Here is a 12,694-nt window from a genome sequence, read left to right as displayed (position 1 = left end):
TCTTTGTGGCTTGTACTTCTTTGTTGAGGCACCAATGGAGTGATTAATTGTATTATACGGAGGTAAGCCTCAACATGCGGCTCTATGTTCCCATCACTTACGTCTAATGCACCGACACACAATTTTTAATCATTTTCACACTTCAAGATTCAAACCCAGGGCTGAACATACAAAAACATGTCCCAAACCCCCTCAAACACTGTCCTGTCAACTTCTATTGATTACAAATAAAATCCTTTTTGCATACTAAAGGCCAAACAGCCATCGCAGTTGACGCCTGAAATTTCATGTGATGTGTTTGTGTAAGGCTGTGTGTGTGTGTGTGTGTGTGTGTGTGTGTGTGTGTGTGTGTGTGTGTGTGTGTGTGTGTGTATAGCTCATTAGGCCCACAGCGGAGGATAGTAGCCTGGCCAATTACACTGAATCCTCCTTTTCTTCCCTCTCCTTCCACCCTCTCTCTCTCTCTCTCTCTCTCTCTCTATCTCACTCTCTCTGTGCCTCCATCGTTCCCCAACCTTCCCAAACAAACACACACATTTGCATATTGCTTAATGGATTGCGAATCATCCGACCCCCCAAAATGAGCTTAATTGAGGTAATGCATCATATTGTCGGCTGATTTAAGAAGGATAATCATTTTTTGATGTCATTCTTACACATTTTGCCTTTCCTTTCCTGCTTGTTTGCTCTGAGCAGAGGGTCTTTGAAGGAGTGGGGTGCCCAGTCCACACTGAAATGTTACAATGTGATTTCCAATCATGACATACAATATCATTCGATTTATAAAATTCCCTCGACTAAGTAGGCATCAAAACTAAAATGTGAATCGAGTTTTTTTATAGACTTGAACAATGTCAAACGACAGAATAGGCATCAGTTTGTGAAGTTTCGTATTTGCACTGTGCGAGTGTTTTGATATGTGGCAACATTACTCTGCCACCTATGGACACAGATATGGAGAGATGTGTTACAGACATCTATGGCACACAATGTGGGACCAGTGGCCCTCAGAGTCTCGAATACAGGTTAAGGCATGTACTGTAAAGCTATAATCTAGTTGGCAAAACAAGTGGTGTTAATCTGTTCTAGAGGGGAGTGTTGATACTGGGAGAGAGAGCAACTGGGAGAAGCACCATGTCATCTCCAGTGCATTTGTGTGTGTACTTGTACAGCTAGCTTTGTGAGAACCAATTTGAGTTTTAGACGTTCAGTTTTAGAGTTTTAGACTCTTCCTTCAGACTCTCAACAGTTAGGTTAGAATTAGCCATAGGTTAAGGCTCAGGCAACAGTTGGGGTTAGGCGTTTTGTTGGGATGGTAAAGGTTAGGGTAAGGGGTGAGGGAATGCATTATATCAATGAGTGTTCTCACAAGGACAGGAGAACAAATGTATTTGTCTGTGGCTTGTGTGTGTGTGTGTGTGTGTGTGTGTGTGTGTGTGTGTGTGTGTGTGTGTGTGTGTGTGTGTGTGTGTGTGTGTGTGTGTGTGTGTGTGTGTGTGTGTGTGCAGTGGGGGTGTGTGAAGAGATGGCCAATGGAGACCCTGAGAGAGCAGGTTCCCATGACCCGTATAGTCCAATAGGAGGTCTCTTCAACTTGTAAAGACACCACTCTGCCAGGGAGCACAAACACATAATAACACACACACATACACACACACACACACACACACACACACACACAATGTGACCACACACAGACCAGTTTCAGTCAATCCAATCTGATCTCAAGCTAATTTGGCAAACACCATCCTCTCTATCTCTGCTCCCTTTTTATGCTGCTCCTGAAGATTTCAGCTGTTCCTGAGAGAATTCCCAGGCCTACTGATCTCCACTGCTCAAATTTAACCACAACACACACACAAACACAATCACTCGTGTGCACACACTCACATGGAAAAAATATATACAGGCGTTGAAAAAGCATGTCTCAACAAAGGAAGAAACCCACCAGGATTGTAGTTTGACTCAAAGCAAACAAGTGTCTGATATAATCATCGACCAAATCTTCACCACTCAATGAGATAAAGTTCAAAGAAACTTTTTAAGATACATCTGGACAGCACAATCTTTGACAGAGAAGCTCTGTCTAGTCTGAAATCTTCTGAGGTTATCATCTGAAATGATGTGAATATTTATGAGTTGAGAGGAATGAGACACAGTCATATCTAAAATATGAATTTCCTAATCAGAGCTAATAAATATTTGACTTGTGGAGTCTATCGTGCAGATTAATAGATATTCAGGGCTAAATTCTTAATGTGAAGCAGGCCATACAGTATGGCTCCCCATTAGGACCCAAGTCATCTTTGTCACTTACTGATGACGTTGTTGCCTGACCTTCCAATTTCAGTCTTTTCCCATTTCTGTCCAAAAATTCCTGGACAGCTCTTGTATTACACTCATCATAGAATCAAGGTTATGATAATTTATTGACATATAAAGTTAGTTAAGATTATTTATCTGTATTCTAACCCATTATTGTGTGTGATGCATGCAATGATGTTTGCTCAACTTCTGGCCACAGCACCCTTCCCTCTTCTCCCGCTGTATTCTTCTGTGATGAATGATGTGACAGTCCCTCACCTCCGTTTGATCAGTCACCTTGTTACTTCAACATGGTCAGAATTTTAACAGTCCCCTTAATGTCCTCTGGTCAGCAGCAGAATTGAGAGAGGAGATAACAGATAACATGAGATAATCAAGATTTTATCCCTCCGTCATTTTAAACTGCGAACCCTTCAAGGTGCTCTCATCAATATTTTTGTAGTGCTGATAGATCGAATGACTATTTGTAATTTGAAAGGCATTGCTCATGGCGATGAACCCACAAAAATTTCACCATGTTCAGTTGCAGCTATTTTCAAAGAAATAGCGCTGGAAAATATTGGACTTACTTTCCCCAAGTGGCTGGAAACACAACCCCACGTGAATGCTAATGTTGCTCCATGTCTGCTGAATGTGTAAACAGTTAACTGTTTGCTAGCACGTTTACTATTCACTTTATTAGCTCATAATACAATGATGTTGTGTATAGCTTGTTCCTGACACCCCCATCTGGCCAAACAGTTAATTTAAGGATGCTATATTAACCAATAGCGCTTTTCATGCCTTTTCTCACTGACAGTTTTGGAATAATAGGCACTGGATATAACAACATTGTACCTGGTTTTAAATGGGGTTTCACAGATACAGGCAAATGTAAGACATACACAAAAAAGGCAAATGCAAAAGTGAACACATACAAAACATTATTGTTTTGGGGGTTTGGGAGATGGTCAGAAGTAAAAGATTAATGAACTGCATATGAAAGTTCCAAAAGTTTCAAAGAAAACAGGCCATTTGAGACTGCCAACATGCAAAATGAGAGCGAAGAGAAGTGCTGCTATTCTGCAGTAAGGGTTTCATCAATGTTCTTATCTTTCAATTAATATGGTTATTACATGAAAACATTTGATGCTGCTCTCTGGCTAAAACAAGTGCACCACAGCTGGTGCAGATTTTTAAGTTGTATATTTTAATAACCTTTTATGAGCAGGGAGGGAGGAAGAATAGAAGAGAAGAAATTCGAAAAATGTAGTCATGAGAGTGAAGAAGGGAAAGGAGAGGTACCCGATCTCTTCGGGTCTAACAATAGAAACCCAGAGTCAGAGCCAGAGCGGAGTCGATTTGAATTCCCTCACAGGCTGCCTCTAAACAGGACCACATGCTGAGAGTGATAAACCAGTGGATTTATTCATCCACCTCATCCTTACCACTTTAGCTGTCCACATGTTAGCATTCACCCAGCTGAAGGAAAAAAACAGAAGAGAGGGATGCTGATAAAGTAACTCTATTACTGTATAAGAACAGGCATTTTTTACAGTGTGTGTGTGTGTGTGTGTGTGTGTGTGTGTGTGTGTGTGTGTGTGTGTGTGTGTGTGTGTGTCACACAAGCAACACCAATCACAGTATGAACTCAAGCAGAATAAATACACACACAAAAAAAGAAATAGTGCACACATACATACATGGTAGTCACAACAGGGAGCCACTCCTCACGGCAGTCATTTCAAAGTGTGCGTGAGTGTGTGTGTAAACCAAGATATTGCAGGTAACACAGCAACAGACAAGGACAAGACCAGTATGAACTGAAGGAAAGCTTAATCCTGCACACTGGATGTTCTATAATCTTATTTAAAGGAATAGTTTGCAATTTTTGGAAATATTTTGCTCATTGCTTTCTGATGCAGAATAAGAGATTGTAGCTTAATTTAGCACAAAGCAGTGTCAGTGTTAGTATGGCTTGCTTTATAAGTTCAAATAAGGTTAAAAACACAGGGTTGAGAAGATTATGTGGTAAAATTAGATAAAGAAAGTGCTTGTGCAACACCTTTGACTCAGTGGAGTGAAATCAGCCCTCAATCATGGATCAAGGTTAGGCTAAAAGAACCCCACTGTGCATAAAAGTGCATTCCACTGTGGGAAAGTAAATCAGTTGAATAAGAGAGTATCTCCCCCTCACCCGAACCTTTTTCACAAACTTAGAATACAGACAGTGCATGACTCATGTTTCAGAAAGTAAGGTATAAAATGCTTTTGACATGCATCAGGAGCTGGAAACAAGATTCTATAGTATCTTTCTTCCTGTATCTGTGCATATGTCGGGTTTAGGGGGATTTATCTGGCAGAAATGTAATATAATATTCATAGTTTTCAGTAATGTATAATCACCTGAAACTATAAACCATTGTGCTTTTGTTACCTTTAATTGAGCCCTTTATATCTACAGAGAAGGTCTGCCATGTTGCACCACCATGTTTCTACTGTAGCCAGAATGGACCAAAGTGAGTGAGTGAGAGTGCCTTTTGCATTTTTCACATTTTCCACGGCCACCTTAGGGTGAGACGAGCAATGTTTAGTTGGTTGCTGTCTGCAACTTCATTGCTTGATGTCACTAAATTGCACGCACTGGCCCTTTAATAGATGTAGATTGGGCTACATTTAAACAGTTTATGGTAATATGCTCAGTCGTTGCACATTCACACTGGAAAAAGAAGTCTAGTAACACTTTTTAAGAGGGTTCATGTGGACAAAAAGGTATCTCACACACATGTATTTATGCATTCTTGCAAAGTCACGCACACTCAGAAACACTGATAAGCAGCCTCAGTGAAAGAAAGATCACATACTTCTTATCATGCAGACGCCACGGTATAAATGTGCATTGCTCTATAAGCATAATATTTTAGCCTGGCATACTTGTTTATCTGAAACTGTAGAGTCACAGCACTCAGAAAGTTGCTGTTACTTCTACCTTGACACCACTCGAGAGTTCGGCAGAAGCTCAGGCAGTGACAATCAGGAAAGTTAAACTCTTCAGTTAAATTCTTGCTAAATTCAAAGTGTGAGACACTGTAGGAGGGTTACGTAAGTTCAGCTCCGTCTCTGTCTCTCAGCTCTCTCTCTCTCTCTCTCTCTCTCTCTCTCTGTTTTGCTCCCTCTCTCTCTGTTTCATCTGGCAACAAAGCCATCCAACAGTATGCAACACTTGGCTTGGTGCTTCTGCACTTCAAACACACATCACCTATTCCCTGAACATGTGCACAGGCATAAATGCACAAATGCAAAGATACATACAGATGTGCAAGACACACACACACACACACACACACACACACACACACACACACACACACACACACACACACACACACACACACAGACTGTTGACTAAAAGCTACACCTGTTTGGATGTATGTCTTCCTGTGAGGCAGGAGACACATGTCTTAATTAGCTAATCCCTACCCAAACTGAGTGGGTGAGAAGGCTGAAAGAAAGCTGTTACCATGTGTTTGACCTAACTATGTGAGTGGTGGTCAAATGCTTGGGTCAGGGTCCCCTGGAAAGATTTTTTTCACAATGTCTTTAGATGGACAGAGACACTAGAAACACGCTGCACAGACAACACAGAAATGGATGTGCACAGACTCACATACACACATTTCAATGAAGCCCTGACATTCCTGCACTGTATTCACAGAGAGGAGGGGGCTGAGCGCTTTATATTATGGAAGGCAAAAGAAGTGGGTTTTTTTGAAAGACAAAATCAAGGCCAAACACTGGCTTTGATTTATCATGTTATCCACAGAATAAAAAAGCAGCGAGATTTTTGTAGGACGCTTGTATCATTTGATTTATTTAACTCTCCTGCTCATCAATAGGAGCACAACATGAAAGGTGGCCTTTCAAGAGCAGCAAATCCTGTGTTTGCTGACACCAAGCAATGAAATTGCAAAGTGAAATAGAAAAAGAGAATACATTTGGTTCCCAGTAAATGAAGATGGACACTAAGTCGCAAGATTGCAGCGAGATCTTCTATTTCTTCTTGTTTGTGGGACAAAACCCTTTACTGAGTTTGACTGTGATGCAGCTAGGAGCAGGCCTTTTGTTAACAGCCTTTATCTGACAAGCTATGGCCCATTTACCATTTTTAGTCTAAAAATAAGACACTAACATAGCACAAGCTGGTAGATGTCCATGTATGTGTATACAATGAGGTGACGACATTTTATAGTATGACTCATGACTGTATTTTGAGAAAATTCCGAAGGCAAAGCTGGGATCTGCAGCTGAAATTACAAACTATTCCTGTTGCTTTACTTAGCAGAACTGAGCAATGTCAGGGGTTATGGCTTTTATCTTCCTCTGGAATATAACACAGACACACATGTGGGCGCACATAGACGCTCACATGTGCAAACACACACACACACACACACACACACACACACACACACACACACACACACACACGCAAACAGATCCCCAAAGCACAGCAAGACATGCTATCTAGATTCCACTTTCTGAAGATCAAACTCCTCACGTCTCAAAGACGAGACAGTTCTGCTACCCTGCCCTGTATCCAGCAAGGAGGAGGAGGAGGAAGAAGGTGGGAGGGAAAAATGAGAGCTGGGGCAGAGGCAGGATAGATAGATAGATAGATGTGTGTGTGTGTGTGTGTGTGTGTGTGTGTGTGTGTGTGTGTGTGTGTGTGTGTGTGTGTGTGTGTGTGTGTGTGTGTGTGTGTGTGTGTGTGTGTGTGTACATATAAATACACCTACATACATACATACATACATTTCAGCCTAAAAAAATCACTCTAAAATTAGGCTCCAGTCACAGCAACATATAGCAAATGTATGCAAGCATGTGGATTTTGTGTTTATATACCATAATAAAACCAGGAGGGCTTCAAAGACAAAGAGGGATGGAAGGAGCTTTATGTATTGATGCTGTTGGTTTCTGATTCCTGGTATTTTAAGACTTATCAGTGCTTCACACCTTGCAAGCTGCAACTTTGCCTCTACACTGACAAATATTGATGCTTCATGTGTATTCTATCCAGCCTGCACTTGAACGTCAGTTTGCCTGTTTCCCCTCAAGCTATAAAGAAATGCATGCACACACACACTCAAACACACAGACACACACTCTCACATGAAGGGTGGTCTGACAGCACAATGAGAAACTCAGTGTGTAATACCATGATAGTGAACATTCTCCTGAGGGATTTACGACTGAATGTTATAAAAACAGATAGCAGATAACAGCCTCTTGTGACCTATTGATTAGCACCGCATGCCCAGATACACACAGATGCACACGCATGCACACACTCACAAATAGACTCCTGAACACAGCAGAAATCCTTCAACCTCTCCCACCTGCATAGTTTAAACAAGAGTCTACAACCATGCTAGCAGCTCTATGAGGATGCACAGTGGTGCTTTGAGCTAAATGCTGACACGATTACCACGAAAATGCTAACATGTTGATGTACTGCACAGAGAGGCTGTATAAAATAATGGACATAGTCGTCATGACATCACCCACAGGTTTCCGATTAGTCATTGTGAAGCTCAGTGAGGGTGACTCTAGCCACTGCCATCTTGGCAGTATCTGAGAGTATTGGAGGGCAAGGAGGTGGAGTGTGGGTGGAGCTGAGGTGGGGCTGAATGAAGCCTGGTTGCTTACCTTAATTATGCAGAACTTTAAACCTCAATAAAATTTAAACAAATGTTATATAAAATCTTTTGGGGCTAGCTTCAACTAGCCATTTGAGGGTCTATAGTTTTTGACACTTCTGCTTTGGCTTTATTTTTCAGTTCCAGAAGATGCCACTTGATTGCAGCTACAGCATTTACCAGGTTCTACTGTCTTAGTTTAGCACGCATGCTAACGTTTTCTAATTAACAGTAAGGAGGAACAATCAGAGGATCACCAAAGTCATTAGGATTAATTGACTGGGAACAATCAATGGCTGTAGAAGATTTTATGGTAATCCGTCTTAGAGTCATCAAGACGTTTCAGTAAAATGAAAACCTCCTGGTGGCGCTTCAGAAAAAATCAGGAGATCGCCAAAGTCGGAAGGCTTCACTGTCTGGGGACAGAATTGCCATGCCACTAGTGTGATTAAAAAGCAACATAAAAGTCTAAGAGAATGACGAGGAAGTGTGTTTGCATGCTAAGCAAGAACAGATGGACAATGGGAGAGAAGAAAACAAAGACAGACAGACAACTCAGAGTCAGTTTCCTTTATGCATTTGTTCCCTCTTTGCCCAGCTAAGCAGCGTCCTTGTTGCTTGCTTTTTTCTTATAAGAAGCTTAGCTGTAAGAGGTGACGCAACACCCCCAGATTACTGTGCATATAGTTGTTGTGATGCTCTATTCAGCATATCCTTAACAGCCTTATTAGATTGGCACTCATCCCTCGAACATTTCACAATGGCAGTCTATTCATAAATCAACTGCCCTTTGAATACAGACATGCTAAATCCATAGACGGAAGAAACCCTCTCTATGTTACACTCACAAGACACACAAAAAACATCAGAAGACGAGCACCCTCAGACACAAGCAATTAGAGTTGTCAGATTGACCCACAGAAGACAAGGTGACTGCTGTGTTCTGTTATCAAGCTTATTCTGGGTTACAATCCCTGCTCCTTGGATTGCCTGTCATCTACAAGCTGCATGCTCTTCAGCATTTTTGGTACAGTTCTTGTCTGACATCATCCATACTTTATGGTACATCATTTGGATTCATACCCTGTTCCACTTGTTTATGTAAATGCTGATATGAGTATCTGTCACTTCACTCAATATCGTTATGATTAATGTATGCTGCCCCACATACTCAGCTAACAGATCTCTAAGTCTTCCTGGCAGATGCTGCCAGCGGTTTGATAAAAATGCAAAAACGAGCATGATTTTTGTTTTCGTATTTAGCAGCATACATGAGGATTTGAGGTGCTCTGCATGGAAGTCTAAAAGAGAGATTTAGTATTCAGATGAGTCATTTTATGATTTCTGCTGCATGCATACACGCACGCACGCGCACACACACATGCACACACATCAAACACACTAAAATGGTTGTTCCATTTTAATGCGTGTATCCTCTTTGGGATAGCATATATACTGTATGACAGCATGTGGTGTCTTAAAATGCAATGTTATTAACATCAGTAGCGTTGAAAAGTGTCACAAATGTGTGTCCCAAAGAAAGATGTGTGACAGACAGGTTTAAAATGACGTGCACACACTGAAACACACTCATGCACTGTCATATACTGCGTGGAGGCACACTGTTGAGGTGTAATTCATGTTATGTCCTTTATAAACAGCTTATCTCAGAGAGACCTAAGTTATTCCTCTTTGCCTTGTGTGGGATACTGTCTCCTTGACTATCTCCTACTGAATTATCACACACACACACACACACACACACACACGCACTTGCACACAAATACATACACATACACATATACATACATACATACATACATACATACATACACACACACACACACACACACACACACACACACACACATATATATATATATATATATATATGCCTGGAGCATGCAATTACCTAGGTGTATGTGAATGACTGGTGGCAGTGTCATCATGGTGGTTGGAGGATATTAGCCCCAGCAGGAGCGGCTGACATCTCAGTGCTGCCATAGGGCTGTCTAACAGTGCAGAAAATAAAGGCTGGGAAACTCATTAGGACTCATCTACAATGTGTTGCTACTGAGTGCTCTAATTTAGACATGAAACTGACTTTAGATCTGCTCCTAAAACTGTACACCAGCATGCAAAACAGTTTCATACCCCAGCCCAGCTATAAATTGTCCACTCGCTACTTTGACTACAAAAGGTGAAGGATGAGGACCAGTAAAAGGAAGAAGACACAGAAGCACATGCACTATATATGATAACCACATAAAAGAAACTACATGAGGCTCATTATTTTTACACAGACAGTTGTGCCGTTATGTTTTGGAGTTGTCCATCCATCCATCAGTCTCATTCACAGGAACCGAAGGAACACGGAATTTCTTCCCTCTACGTGTATCCACTCGGACTCAAGGATGAACTCATTAGATTTTGGTGGTCAAAAGTCAAAGCTCACTGTGACCTCACAAAACACAATTTTGGCTATAACTCAAGAATTCATAGACTAAGCGTTGCATATGATGAAATGATGGCATGATGACACATTTATCCAAAAGGTCAACTTCGCAGCAACATCATAATGTTCTGCAAAAACCCTTTTCTGGCCATTATTCAGCACCATAACTCAGCAACAGAACGGGAGATTGTGAGCATATTTCACATTTGATTTTAGACTGTAAAAACTGGGGATTGCTGTTTGAATATGTGTGTGAAGCATCCACATTTTACAACTTGTGGCTTCTTTGCAGCAACATCCATATTTGAAGCATTGTAGTGAACCACAAGCTCATTGGTTAAGCTGATATTGAGCTTCAGGTGATTGTCATTGCACCATGTGGTGAAGCTATCAGTCCTCTGTAAAAGCAACCTCGAGTGAGGAAACTTGTTTCTCACTGAAAATTATTTACTGGAATCATAAATGTCTATATAGTGGAAACCTCCAGTTTGCCAAAAAATACACTTATTACCTTTCATTAAATTCCTTCAAAGTCTTCACGACTGTCTGGACAGACATGGATGTAAATGCAACTTGACTGGTTGGCAGAGGTAATTTTGTGAGTTGAGAACCTGAGATGTGAACAAAAGCAATCCACATCTCCTTGCAGCAAGAAACAGAAAAATGCCTCCAGTAGAAATTCATAAGACGTTCAATCTTAGAAGTAACATGAGTTTTTAAGGTCATTGGTCCACACTTAAATATCTATTCAACATTTAGGCCCAATAGCAATGTCTGGCAGCCAATAAATCATGACCACAGAAAGTGGCTTGTTTAACTTGATCAGTGAGGAGGCCACCTTAAGGCTGTGATTTGAAATTGTACCCCCAAGGCTCTATGACACAATTCCCACATATCCTGTTGCCCCCCCCCCCCCCCCCCCCCCCACCACACACACACACACACACACACACACACACACACATCACCTCAGAGGACATTGACATTAATTTCCTGGAGACTTACCCTAACCATAACCATAACCATAGCCACTGCTTGCCAACCCTTACCCTAACCTTAACCTAATTTTAAATGAAGTCTTCAAGATAAAATGTAAAGATTTATGTTATGGGGACTTGCATTTTGTCCCCATAAGGAAGATGAGTCCCCACAATGTGACTCTGTAAACATATTTAGGTCCCCATAATGTCAGCAATCCACATGCAGACACACACATGCACGGACACACACACACACACACCGGAAATGAAAAAAAATCTTAAGTGATCATAAGCAAAACACACACACACACACACACACACACACACACACACACACACACACACTTTCATGAATAAAATACATTCTGAGCTATACGTATTTTGTCATCTGTGAGATTACAGTATGTGAGCAGGAAATGATTTATTACCAATGCAATTTTGGTTCACTTGTGATAGCAATCTGCGTGTGTGTGTGTGCGCATCTACATGCAAGATGTCAATGCATGCACATGTATCACCAGAAAGGTCTTGTTTGTATTTGCATGTTTACGGTATGTGTTGTATGTTTGAAAGTGGTTGTCCATGTGTATATTGTGTCCTTTTGTGCATGTACTGTACTATCAAAGTGTGCCTGTTAATGAGATGTAAAAATGGATGCATTGGACAGTCTCTCAGGCTCGGTACTCAAATCTTTGATCATTCTCGACTACATGGTGAGATGTTGTGCTGTGATGGCCATTCATAGCATTATTACCCCAAAAATAATGCTGCATTTTCTGTGCTTCCCGGATCATCTGCTCCCTTCATCACAATATAAGACCAAAACCACTCAGATTAATGTCACCACTTTATTTGGTGGCAAAAGTTTTGTGTAGAACAAACCATAGAAAATAAAATATTTTATAGCACGGGGGGGATTTTATCGACTCTGAGCTCATCTAAAACTGAGGCGAAAAAGGGGCGAAGTTGGATCTTAGCGAGTGACTGACGGAGCTCCTCTGCTCACGCAGACAGACAGGGAGACACTGGAGGCAAAGAAAAACACAGCATTGCACTGTGAGGTAATGTCAGTCCACACAGGATCTGCTCTTTGAGGCATTCAGAAAGGGACAAGAGAGCAGCAGCAGCTCTTGGATTCAACATTTAGTGCATTTTGGGAGCACCTCCGCAGATCTGTCAAGTGACGAGTTCACTTTTCACCTCATCACCATTGCCTCTCCACAGTGTCTTCGAATAGAACAGCACACATAATTAGA

This window comes from Chaetodon trifascialis, chromosome 10 (assembly GCF_039877785.1).
Source record: "Chaetodon trifascialis isolate fChaTrf1 chromosome 10, fChaTrf1.hap1, whole genome shotgun sequence".
NCBI lineage: Eukaryota > Metazoa > Chordata > Actinopteri > Chaetodontiformes > Chaetodontidae > Chaetodon > Chaetodon trifascialis.
Note: the sequence above shows the minus strand (reverse complement) of the source record.